The sequence below is a fragment of the Orcinus orca genome, chromosome 11, assembly GCF_937001465.1.
Source record: "Orcinus orca chromosome 11, mOrcOrc1.1, whole genome shotgun sequence".
In the NCBI taxonomy this organism is placed as follows: Eukaryota; Metazoa; Chordata; class Mammalia; order Artiodactyla; family Delphinidae; genus Orcinus; species Orcinus orca.
Genome location: NC_064569.1, coordinates 19,616,360 through 19,629,614, shown reverse-complemented (window position 1 = coordinate 19,629,614; position 13,255 = coordinate 19,616,360). Strand labels below are relative to the sequence as shown.

Sequence of the window (13,255 nt, the reverse complement as noted above, 5' to 3'; positions counted from 1 at the left end):
TGACTGTCATGTGGGTGAGAGCAGAAAAGGTTGAAGGAAAGGGATCCTATTGTTCAGAGGTTTGTCACTAGTAAAATGAAAAATGAATTATCTTTCTGTTTAGTCCTAAAGAGAATAGTGAAAAAGTGGTATTCTTGCAGAGTAAACTAAAATTTATTTATTTACTAATCCACTCTAAAAGTCATATGACTTACGCTTCTAGAACTTCAAGATACAAGTTTATTTGTGAAAACTCTTAGGTTCAGTGGTAGTTTTTATCGTCTTTAAAGACCGAATTGTTTTTAAATCCTAAAAAAAATTTAAAAAATATTTATAAACAAGACTTTATATATTCACAGATGAATGAATCAAAGTAATATGGAAGAAAGCATTGTAATGGTTTTTAATGATAACAGAACTGGAATAAGTCACGAATTATTGCAAATATGAAACTTTTATAGTTTTACAAGTAAAAGCACAAGTATAAATAAAATTAAAAGGCAAATGGAAAACTGGGACTACTTCTAACAAATACAGCAAACATCACATGTATAGCTGTTATTATAAGAAAGGCACTAACATTTTAATTTAAAAGATAACAAGATATACGAACAAATAATTAATAAAGCATGCAATTCTAATGCAAAATGCTAGTAAAAGAAATGCAAAGTTATGCTCCACTTAACAATCTAACTAGTAAAAAGTAGCTTCGAATAATAATGTTGTAACAAGAATGAGGGGAGTTTGGTGTTTTCAATAATGTTGGAAATAAATTATATTTATTCAACCATAAAGTGATTTGACCATCTCTGTTAAGAGCCTTAAATGTTTCCAAGGCATTCTGTGCAACATTTTCACTCTATTAGTTTGGAAAAGGTTTGGCTGCAAGCAATCCAAATTGTTTTCAAAAGGTAGAACTTTATATTTTCTTATGTGAAGTCTCTGTAGGCAGTTAAGAGCTGATTGGGTGGTTCCACAGTCAATAGGGACCCAGATCTTTCATCTTTGGCTCTGTTTCTCTGAACATGTGACTCTTACCTAGTGTTTTGGAATATCCAGTATTGGTATTCCAGCAATCATGTCCGTATTCTAGCAAGAGGAAGGAAATATTTCTAGAAGATTCATGCTCTCTCCCTTTAAGGACATCTTTTGAAAAGTGTCCATACCCCTTCCACTTACATTCCATTGGCTAGAACATAGTTTCATGACCATGCCACACTTAAAAAGAGCTTGGAAGATGTAGCTTTTATTCTGGAAGATAAATTTGGGGGAGTTATTATTGTGGAAGAGTAAGAGACTAGATATTAGGGCTTAACTAACAGTATCTGGCAGTTTCACTTCCAAGAATCTAACTTAATGAAATAATTAAAGGAGACAAAATTTATGTAAATATGATCATTTTCATATGTTTATAATCAGAATAATTTGAGATTGACTAAATTGTTCAGCAATAAAGCAATAGTTGGATAAATCTGAATATATTCATCTGATACAGTCAATAAAATATTTAAAAAATTTTTGAAAGACATTTGAAATTATGCATGATGCAATGTTAAATGAAACAAGTCAGAGTCCACACTAAAGATACAGTGTATCTCCAAATGTGTGTGTGTACACACATATGTATGCACACACACATATTCAAGTGGACATATATATTACAAATACATAAAAAGTTAGCAGAAAAAAATAGCTGAAAGTAAATACATTAAATATTAATTAGCTCTGGATTATGGAATCATGAGCAACTTTAATTTTCTTTACAGTTTACACATTTTTTAACAAGTATAACTTAGTACTAAAATTATAGAAATGTAAAAAGTATGGGATTCACATGGCGGGGGGAAGAGTAAGCTGGGAAGAAGTGAGAGATTGGCATGGACTTATATATACTACCAAATGTAAAATAGATAGCTAGTGCGAAGCAGCCGCATAGCACAGGGAGACCAGCTTGGTGCTTTGTGACCACCTATAGGGGTGGGATAGGGAGGGTGGGAGGAAGGTGCAAGAGGGAGGGGATATGGGGATATATGTATATGTATAGTTGATTCACTTTGCTATACAGCAGAAACGAACACACCATTTATACCCCAATAAAGATGTAAAAAAAAAAAAAAAAAGTACAGGATTCCAAAAGGTTACATAAGTTGCTTAGTGCCTCTGTTTAAGATACTATATGTGTGTCTATTCAAGAAGAGATGAAATTGCTTATCACTCATCCTTTCTGACTGCTTTTTCTGAAGTCAGGTTGCAGTAAGCTTTCCTTCTCAGTAGAGCCATACAGCCACTCAGAAATCTTGATCATATTGCATCCTGGCTACCTTTTTAGGTTAGGGCAGATTGAGATACAGTTCGGTGGCATTTGACAAGCATGTGAATGTTGCTGTTAATCATGCAGATTTCAAAGGCAAAGAGCAAAACTTTGAAGACTTCTTCCTTGTGTGTAAGTGAAAGAGGTTGAGTGCTGCAGTTCTGGATTAAGAATGTTTTCTTTCTTTTTTTCAAGGATTTTTTACAGTATTTGTTGCCTTAGAATATTAAAGGAGTGAGAATTTATCTCGGAGCTAAGTGAAAAGTCACAATTAGATAGCAATCTATGAGAAATTCTTGGCAGAAATTAGAATGAGAGTGTTTTTTCCCTCTGAACCTAAGCTGACTCCACTCTTTGGAACTTGTAAGGGAAGCATAATGTTGAAAGGCATCAACTTTGGAGACACACTGTTTAGGTCAATTTCTGACTCGACCATTTAGGACTATCTACTGTTGGGTACATCTCTTGACCACGGATTCCACACATGTAAAATGTAAATAATGATGGAAAATAGTTGGATAAATTGTATTATGCGAATACCACATGGACACTGGTGTAACTACACTGAGTAAACAAAATAGACTTTAAAGCCCAAACCATTACTGGAGATAAAGTTACTTTAAAACTGATTGAATTTTCAATTCAATAGGCAGATAGAATAATACTAAATCTAAATGTCCCTAATAACATAACCGCAAAATAGATTAAGGAAAATTTGACAGACTAGCAAGGAGAAATAAACGATCCACAATGGCAGTGAAATTAACTTAATAATTAATGAAATAAAATAGAAAAGAATCAGTAAAGGGGGTAGAGTTGAAAGATAAGATTAAGAAACTTGACCTGTAGACATATATAAAAACCTTGCATACAACTGCAAAATTCACACTATTTTGAAGAACACTGGGAACAGTTACAAAAATTCACCATATCCTGAGTCATAAATTAGGTCTCGACTAATTTCAAAGAATTTGAATCATAGCAGTGAAATTAAGCTGCCAATGAATAACAGAAGTATGGCTAGAAAAAAGTTTCAAAATTAAAAAGAAGTCACAATAGTAATTATAAATGTTTTAGATTAAATAAAAATGAACATCTTACATATAACAATTATAGAATACCTATAAGAAGCATTTGCTGGGAAAGTTATACCTTAAATGTATTAGAAAAAAGAAAGAGTGAAAATTAATAAGCCAAGAATTTATTTCAAAAACAAGATAAACTCAAAGTAGTAAAAGGGAGAAACGAATTAAAGTGCAAACTTAATGAAGTGAGAAACAAATGTATGAAGAAGAGAAGCAAGAAAGCCAAAAATTGTTGCAAAAGATGAGGAAATTTTCCAATCCTCTGATGAGACTGAACAAGAAAGTAAGTGACAAGAGGCAAATAACGAATATCAGAAATGACAAAGTGACATCACAACAGATGTGCAGATGTTAAACAGCTAATAATGAGTATCATGAACTTTACATTACCAAGTTTATGTTGGGAAATATGAAGAGTTAGATCAATGGTCAGATTCCTAGAAAAATATGTCAGTGGTCAAAATATTCCTAAAAAATATATAACTTAGCAGTATTTACTCAAAAAGAAATAGGGAACCTGAATAGTTCTGTAAACATTAAGGAAATTTAATTTGGTAATCAAAAATTTTCCTACAAAAAATTTCCAGACCCAGATGGCTTCACAGGCAAATTTAAGGAAGACATAAGTCTAATCCTATGTAAGTTTTTTTTTTTTTTCAAAAAATAGAAGAGGTAATAGTCCCCAACTTATTTTATAAGGATCATATAATCTTGATACCAAACTTGGCAAAAATAGTATGAAAAAGCATATTCACAGGCAAATTCCTCTTATGAATATAAATGGAAAAACTGTCAACCAAATATTAGCAAACTTATTTCAGCAATATATAAAAAGGATCATTAATCATGAGCAAGTTTGTTTACTCCAGAAAATCAAGGTTTGCTGACATGTAAATAAACAGCCAATGTAATACAGATTAAAAGAAGGTATCACATGATTATTTCAATTAATGCAGAAAAGGATTTAATAAAATGTATCATTTATTCCTTATTTTTTAAAGTTCTTAGAAAACTAAAAACAGGGAAGAACTTCCTTAGTTGAAATACCTATAGCAAGAATAAATTAAAATAGTGAATTGTTGGAAGTTTCCTTCTATGATCAAAAACAACATCAGGATAGTTGCTATTGAGCATTTCTCCTGGAGATCCTAGCCAATACAATAAAGCAAGATAAAAAAAAATTATTAGGATTGAAAAAGAAACAGTTGTCATTCTTGGCAGATGATATGAATTAATATGAGCATTTAAGGTTGATGCAAACAATACAATATACACAGATCAGCTGTGTTTCTATATATCAGCATCAATTTTTGCCTAGCATTCATTCATAAGTGATGAGTAGTATCTCTATAAGGAAAATTGTGAAAGTTTAAGAAATATTTTAATATTTTTTAAATGAAATAAATGATGAGATAAACCATGTTCATGTACTGAAAGATCCAGTATTGTAGAGATATCCCCTACCCCCAAGTAGATTCATAAGTACAGTGTACTCACAATCAAAATGCCAACTGCTTGTTTTGTCTTTGTTTCTTTGTTATTTGTTTGGGTAGTTTGTGTGTGTGTGTGTGTGTGTGTGTGTGTGTGTGTGTGTGTATGTGTGGGTGTGTGTAATATGACAAGTTGATTCTAAAATGCAAAGGACAAGAAGAGTCAAGAGACTTGTAAAGGGGGGATGGGTAGGATTACTTGCCCTATGAATATGAAAGCTCTATTAATTCAGAAAGTACAGCATTGCTGCAGGGGTAGACAAGTAGACAAATGAGAGAGGCTACAGCGCTCAGAAATGACTCTTGCATATATGGACATTTTATTTATAATAGAGGTGGTACTTCAAAGCAGTAGAGAAATAACAGACTTTTTAATATATGGTATTGGGAAAATTGATTCTTTATGGAAAAAAATGAAGTTGGATCCCTACCTCATACCACACACAAAAATCAATTTCAGTTGGTCACAAACTAAGTGTAAGAGGTAAAACAATAATCTGTCATAAGAGATTCTCCTATAAGAGAATCTAGGAAAATAACTTTATGACCTGGGAGTAGAGACAGATTCCTTAGATTAAAAAAGCACACATTCTACATTATTTTTTAAAAGACTTTATTTTTCAGAGCAGTTTTAGGTTCACAGCAGTATGGGGAGAAGGTATAGAGATTTCCCATGTACCACTTCCCCCCACTCCCTACACACACGCACACACACACACACACACGCACGCACGCACGCACGCACGCACAGCCTCCCCCAATATCAACATCCCCCACAAGAGTGGTACATTTTTTACAACTTTTAACTGACATGTCATTATCACCAAAGAGTTCGTCATTTACATTAGGTTCTGCATTATTTTATTGTTTATCAAAGAAAACCATAAAAAGAATGAAAAGACAGTATATGGAGTGGCAGAATAAATTTTCAAAGCATCATTGACAAAGGTGATATCCAGAATAGATTTTTTAAAACTACAAATCAATGTAAAACTTCACACAACCCAATAGAAAAATGGGCAAAAGAAGAAATCCAAATGGCCAATAATATGTCCAAATGTCAAAACATATGAAAAAATGCTTAATCTCAGTAATAGTCAAGGAAATACAGAATAATTACACAATGAGATCCCAGTACACATACTTCAGAATGGGGAAAACTAAAATGGCTAGCAGGTCAAAGTAATGACAAGGATGCAGAACAACAGCAACATTCATACAGTGCTGGTCAGAACAGAAATGGGAACAACTACTTTTAGATATAGTAAAGTTAAAATTTATAGCCCCTACTTAAGGATAGCAATCCTATGCATATATGTATATATCCCATCAAAATATGTACATCCATGTATCAGGAGATATGTACAAGAATGTTCACAGGAGAAATACTTGTATTTGCCAAAAATTGGAACTAATTCAGTTATCATCCACACTATGGACAGTGGTAGAATAGTCATACAATGAAATGAAATAATGAAGTGGAAGACTTTTAGTGATCTACATGATATTAAGCGGAGAAAAGCAAAGACATAAGAATACATGCAGGATGATTCCAGGCAAACAATTATGTTTTTCAGAGATGTATTATGGATGGTCAAACTATAAAGAAAAGCAAGGAAACATTACTATAGGTGCCAGAGAGTGCTGATCTCTAGGAATGAGGAAAGAGGCTGAGCTGAAGGAGGGAGAATTTGGGTCAGGGAGCACTTCTGGCCCAAGGGAGAGTGACACTAATGCCCTGCTGGTGGTTACATGGGTGTGTGCTTTCTTACCATTTGCTTAAGTGTACACATTGTGTAGATATATTCAAAATAAGTGTTAAAATAGTACAGCAAATAGTTATGATAAGTTTTATTTATTTCTTTAAGGGTGTATTATGTTTCATGAGGGCGAAATATGATTGCAAATAGTGTAAATTAAACTGATACATCTTTCAAAATTAGGTAAAATAATTTAAGATGCTTGTAAAGAATTTCCCACTTTGGAAATGAAGACGAATAGGGTAGTAAAATAAGCATTTATTCTTTCCAGTGTTCTTTTTCTAAGAAATGTAATAATGCCATTAGATGGAATAATGTACAATAATGTAATGCCATTAGATGGAATAGCAGTAAAATGTTTTGAGAACTATAAAATTATAAATATTTTATTTATATATGAATTGAAATGCATTGCCATGTTAAAGCATTCTTTGCACATATCAATACCCACAAAAAGGCTTAGTTGGATATCAGATTTTATACTGCACTGACCAAAAATAACACAACAAAAATAAGTACTTCACATAGGTTTGCAAATTCAAGATTTTACAGAGGTAAATTGAGGATAGTGGTTAGTTATACCACTGGGGCAGTTATTTTTGTTTTGCTTATCTCTTTCTGTGTTAACATTCTTTTAAAATGTCACTGCATTTATAATTATTTGCTTTAACCATTTAGCCAGTTAATTATTTGTGAACCTAAGTGGTTGTTATTTGTACACGCCTTTTGGTCACCTCTCTTTTACTTGCAAATAAGCAAGCTCTTTGCTTTAACTATTTGTCAAATCCAATCACTTTTTTTTTTTTTTCCTCAGTCAACCTTATCTAAAGAGTAAAACTCTTTACTGCTTGCAAAAGGAGAATAATCCCAATATATTGTAAATTGTCAAGTGAGTTCTTTATAATTAAAGATTACTCTGCAATATACAATTTTTAAGGCATTTATCCCAACAGGGTTCAGTGGCCTTTGAGAATGAGCCGCTATGTTGACAAATCTATCATCTAAATTGTGCAGCATTAATGAGAACTCCGAGCAGCACACTCTTACATTTTAATGTGGGTGGCAGTTTAAGAAAAAAAAAAAAAAAAACACCAAAACAAAATACTGAATATGATTGAAGTTGATTTAAAAAAGGTCTGCCACCTGTGGATAAAAATGTGCATTACTCTGAACACATAATAATTAACCAGACTGAAAGGCCATGGCAAAATCCAGTGACTCTCTGAAATCAAAACCCTGGTTATTATTAGAAAAAAAAAAAAAAAACAGAAAAAGAAGACAGTGATTTCACAGTAAATACAGATAATGGGTTTGTGATGCTACTTACCTGTACAACTAACCGTCCATGCTCTATAACTTAATCCACAGTTCTTTACTAACATATGGTATAATCCATTCCTGAAAGTACAGTCTTTGATTTGAATCCCTCATTTCTTAATTAATAACTCATTATGTGATCTTATATTTCCTGAATAGTTAAAATTTCTATATCTCATTCTTTCATAACCATTTATAACTCATTGTAGATCATCTGTTATTGTTGCACCTTAATCTCTTGAATAAGACTCCTTTTTCGATATACTTTCAGCTTAGTTTTCTCAAGTTAACCTTACAAGTAAAAACACCATGCATATTTAAATATAATAGCACTATTTCATAATTTCTTCTCAACTCAAAATTATTTGTTTAAATGCCTGACTATGCTTGATTGCCTTTATGCTCTACCTACAAATATCTAATCTCCATCTGAATAGTTTAACATAAAGTTATTAAGCTTATTTTCTGGGTGTTTCAAGTGTATGTACATATAATGCACTGGGGGAATTTTATTAGCACAATTTGAATTGCAGAGTTCATTTCAAAATGTACATCAGCTTAAGTAACATAATGCAGTCATTGTAGAGATGCTCCATTGTACTGGTCTCGGAACGAGATATTGCTACTTGAGTAGCCAATGCTGATCCACTTGAAGGAGACCTAAAACACTAGCCTGGAAGAAAATAATGGCTTATGTATTGTAGAATTCCTCTGGGCTATGGCTCTTAGCTTCTTGATTGATAAAGAATAACGAGAGAGATTCATTTAAAAAATCATAGAAAAATTAGAGTTCTATTACTTTTATTTAAAAGTCAGATGATAATAATATGTCTTAATCCTTTAATAACAACTGCTTGAACATTGTTCTCTTATTCAGCAGTTGTTTGTAATAAAGAGCATTTTTCCTTCCAAATAAAATAATGCATGAACTGTTGACCAAAAGGCTTTAAAATAATGTATGTGAGCAGGCAACTGCTTATTTTTGTGTCTTTCTTTAGAATACTAAGCAACAAAGAAGCAGTTCTAACAATAATAATTTAATTTGAGAAAAAAAACCTTGAACCCAAACAGTCTCCGTAGAACTTTTTGCATAATTAGGTTATATATCTTCTCAATGGAAGAAGTCTTGCCCACGGTCACATTCTGTAAATGAAAATACATTTTGCATAAATTAGTGAAGCTGAACTGCTGAGATTCTTTATAAAATGTAATAAATATTTCCTAATTTTTAAAGTAATTAGGAACCATAATTTTTAATGTTCTTTCCTTATACATATATCTATTCATCTTTTAGAGAATTTAGAAAACAGTTGATACTTTACAGTGAATAATTGGTGCTTTATAATATGAAATGAAATGACATAATATAAACATGATGTTTGAACTGTAATTAGGAAATTTCATTCCCTCTTAATATGGTAAAGCTTTTGATACAGTGTCATTTTAGGCATATTAAATCCGTGTGAAAGGAATGAACACTTTTCTAAGTATTTAGAAAAAAGTTAAATTTCTATACCATTGTCAATATAAATTCTAGGAGGATTAAAGTTTTAAATTCTTAATAAAAGAAACTCTGGAGTATTAAGAGATAGTGTTGGTGAGTATTTATATAAGTGGAGGGAGAGTTGGAAGTTATTTTTCAGCATTACACCAAAGGCAGAAATCACAAAGGAAAAATTTTGCTAGATTTGATCACAAAATTGTAAAATCTTCTTTGCATCTTAAATGATAGAACTGACAAACAAATGAGGAGCTGGGAAATGTATTTACAATATATTGGGTTTAATGATATACAATAAGTTGCCATTTTTGTTAAAACTGACTATTGGCAATTTCATATGTTAATTATGAAATTAAAATATCAACTACTTACAAATTAAGGGAAAAATAGAGATATAATTTGAATATTCAGTTAAAAGGAGGAAATGAGATGGGGACTAAACATATAAAATGTTTTTTTGTAATAATTTGAGACACGCAAATTAATCGTGAGAACCTAGTTCATTTAGCAAATTGGCAAAGATTAAAAATGCACAATAACCAATGCTGAAGAGATTGCAATGAGATGAGGCCTCTCATTTACTGAGGCTAGAAGTGTCCATTGTATTGCTGCACCAAAGATTCAGTTCATACAGTAGACATTAAAATTTGTTAATGTTGATGCTGGTGCTTCTAGTAAGTTATGTAATATTACATATATGTAATGTGTGTAGTAACACAAAATTTAAAATAAAAATATGATTTTGGGGCTTCCCTGGTGGCGCAGTGGTTGAGAGTCTGCCTGCTGATGAGGGGGACATGGGTTTGTGCCCCGGTCCAGGAGGATCCCACATGCCGCAGAGCGGCTGGGCCCGTGAGCCATGGCCGTTGGGCCTGCGCATCCGGAGCCTGTGCTCCGCAATGGGAGAGGCCACAACAGTGAGAGGCCTGCGTACCACACACACACACACACACGCACAAAATAATAATAATATGATCTTGTTACAAAAATGGGCTCTGCATTAAAAAATGTTATGGTGTTTGTGTATGATTGAATATTAATTTCATGTAAAAATGTTGGAATGACATGAGAAACCAGAACCATCATAAATATTCAAGAAATATTTGTTGAATGGATATGTGGGTGTCCGTGCCTGAACACACACACAGAGGTGTATATCATGCATAGGACAAAAATACTGACAGAATATATGCTAAAATAAAAAACTAAAATGCTCAAAAGCTAGATTACAGGATGACATCTGATTTTTAAAAATTTTCACCTTTTTAATTGCATGTATTAGATACCTTTCTTTAAGAAATACATCTTACTTTCATTTTAAGAAAAAATACGTACTATTTTTTAAACTATAAACATAAGTATAGTAATCCATACATCAAGGAGATTTTCTCCTATGTTTTCTTCTAGTTTTACAGTTTGGGGTCTTATGTTCAAATCTGTTATCATCCATTTCAAGTTAATTTTTGTGAGTGGTTGTAAGATAGGGGTCCAAGTTTGTTTTCCTGCACGTGGTTATCCAGTTTTTCTGACATCATTTATAAAGAGACTATCTTTTTTCCATTTCTGGGCCCTCAGTTCTGTTCTGTTTTATGCCAGTACCATACTGTTTTGATTATTATAGCTTTGTAGTACTATACTAGTTTGAAATCAGGAAGTGTGATACCTCCAGCTTTGTTTTTCTGTCTCATGATTGCTTTGGCTGTTTGGGTTTGTTTGTGGTTCCATACAAATTTTAGGATTGTTTTTTCTATTTCTGTGAAAAATGGCCATTGGAATTTTGATAGAGATTGCATTAGTAATCCATAAATGTTTTTCTAATAGTAGCATTTCTGTATACATAGATTGCCATATAAACATATCTATAAATTCTTTATTCTAATTTTTTAATTGGAAAAAAAATTTAGGAAGACCACAATGTTTTGCAGAATTTTCAGTACATTAAAGTCTACATGGCCAGGATAATACGCTATAACACTGCCAACAAGTTTATCTGGGACTTACTCAGAAAATCCCAGTGGTAGATTTGGGGTTGTACTGCTTCAGAGTTGATCTGTGTCAGGTCATTGGACAGTTCTTCATGTTATGACAACGTTTGCCTTCGTTTGAATTCCACTTGGTCCCACTGTCACTGAGAACAGTAACCCAGAAATAAGAGTTTTAGAATACTTGGAAAATTATTTCTGGATTGTGTATAATGGACAAAAGGTATCATTTCTTATTAAGATATTCACTTTTGAAAACCATCCTTAAATGCTTCTACCGCTCACCTAGCATTTTCATAGTCCCTTTTTAAAAAATGAAGCAGTTACCTCATTGTTGTGAGCATAATTCATGTCTATGAATTCACAGATGTAACTGCAGTTGGATTTTTAAAAAGTTCTCCTGCATTTCTCCCTTTTTTTTTTCTCACTTTCATAACCAAATCCCTCAATAAAAAGTGATTATTGGGGCTTCCCTGGTGGCGCAGTGGTTGAGAGTCCCTGCCGATGCAGAGGACACGGGTTCGTGCCCCGGTCCGGGAAGATCCCACATGCCGCGGAGCGGCTGGGCTCGTGAGCCATGGCCGCTGAGCCTGTGCGTCCGGAGCCTGTGCTCCGCAATGGGAGAGACCACAGCAGTGAGAGGCCCGCGTACCACAAAAAAAAAAAAAAAAGTGATTATTACCATAAAATGATCCAGAAGATGAAGCAATTTATTAAAATAAAGTAAAATATATTTGATAGATTGTTCAAATGAACTCATCTTTTTGTATTAAAAAAATTATTTCACAAAATGAATTCTGTGTTCTTCCACTGTCCAACATACCTCTGATGGATACATGAATTTTGTTGTGTGACCATTTATTCTATTTTTAAATTCTATCTGTACTGATATTAAAAAACATAAACAAATATTTTAATTTTAGGAATAGGAATAACTTTTCAACAGTAAATAATACGTTTTGAAAAGAAAATGTATACATTAAGACTAGCAATTTTAGAAAGGAGTAACACTTATTGAGACTTAACAGAACTCAAGATTTTGATAGACCCTTAAATAGCAAATATTAAAGTATTTATGTAATGCCATTGGAATACAGAAGGATAGGTAAACTAAACAGAAAAGGAAGGTCAAAGCTAATTTTAACCTTTGTATTTGTTTAGCAAACTATTGTATTTATTATATTTATCCCCTCATCTCTCTCTTCTGTTTTAAGGGTATTATTATTTAAGAGCAAGAAGCTTTTATGTCAGAATACCCAAATTACATGAAAAATCAGACCTCAAGACTATCTGTGAGGCAGAAACAATCCAACTATTATTTCTGGTATAAAAATTTTTTTGAATAACATCATTTGCCCAGAAGCGGTTTTCCAACCTAATAACTCTTGGAATTACAATCTAAAATTTCAGGAGGGTTAAGGCTGTGTAACTACTAGAAAGTATAAGTGTGCAGGAATGTAACCAGAGGTGAAATCTGATTTAAAATTTCTTTGAGGACACTCTGGTTTGAAACAGTAGTCCTGAGAAAGTTAAGAATACTACACAGATAAATGTTGCTCAGCAAGCTTGTCTTAGTTAAACATATACTAAATACTGGCACAGCCATCTCCAAGATGTTCATTAACTAGGGTTTTAATCTATTTTCTTGATTTTAACCATCTGCTTCAATTCTCCTTGAACAAAATTACTCAAAATGCACAGAAATATGGTTCAACACATTCTGTATTGGTTCGTCTTCTTTTTGGTAATTTACTTCATGAGGCATTTTGGAGGTGATGTGTGATGCACACTAGGTCTGTTGCTGGCAGACCCATTTTGGATGTGCCTCCC

The 13,255-nt window shown here is 32.8% G+C and overlaps 1 protein-coding gene across 6 annotated transcripts in view; it reads left to right on the top strand.

The window, feature by feature from the left end:
* SOX5 (SRY-box transcription factor 5) overlaps nt 1-13,255 on the top strand; it is a 992,020-nt gene that overhangs the window by 266,148 nt on the left and 712,617 nt on the right. The gene's annotated exons all lie outside the window — the stretch shown is intronic.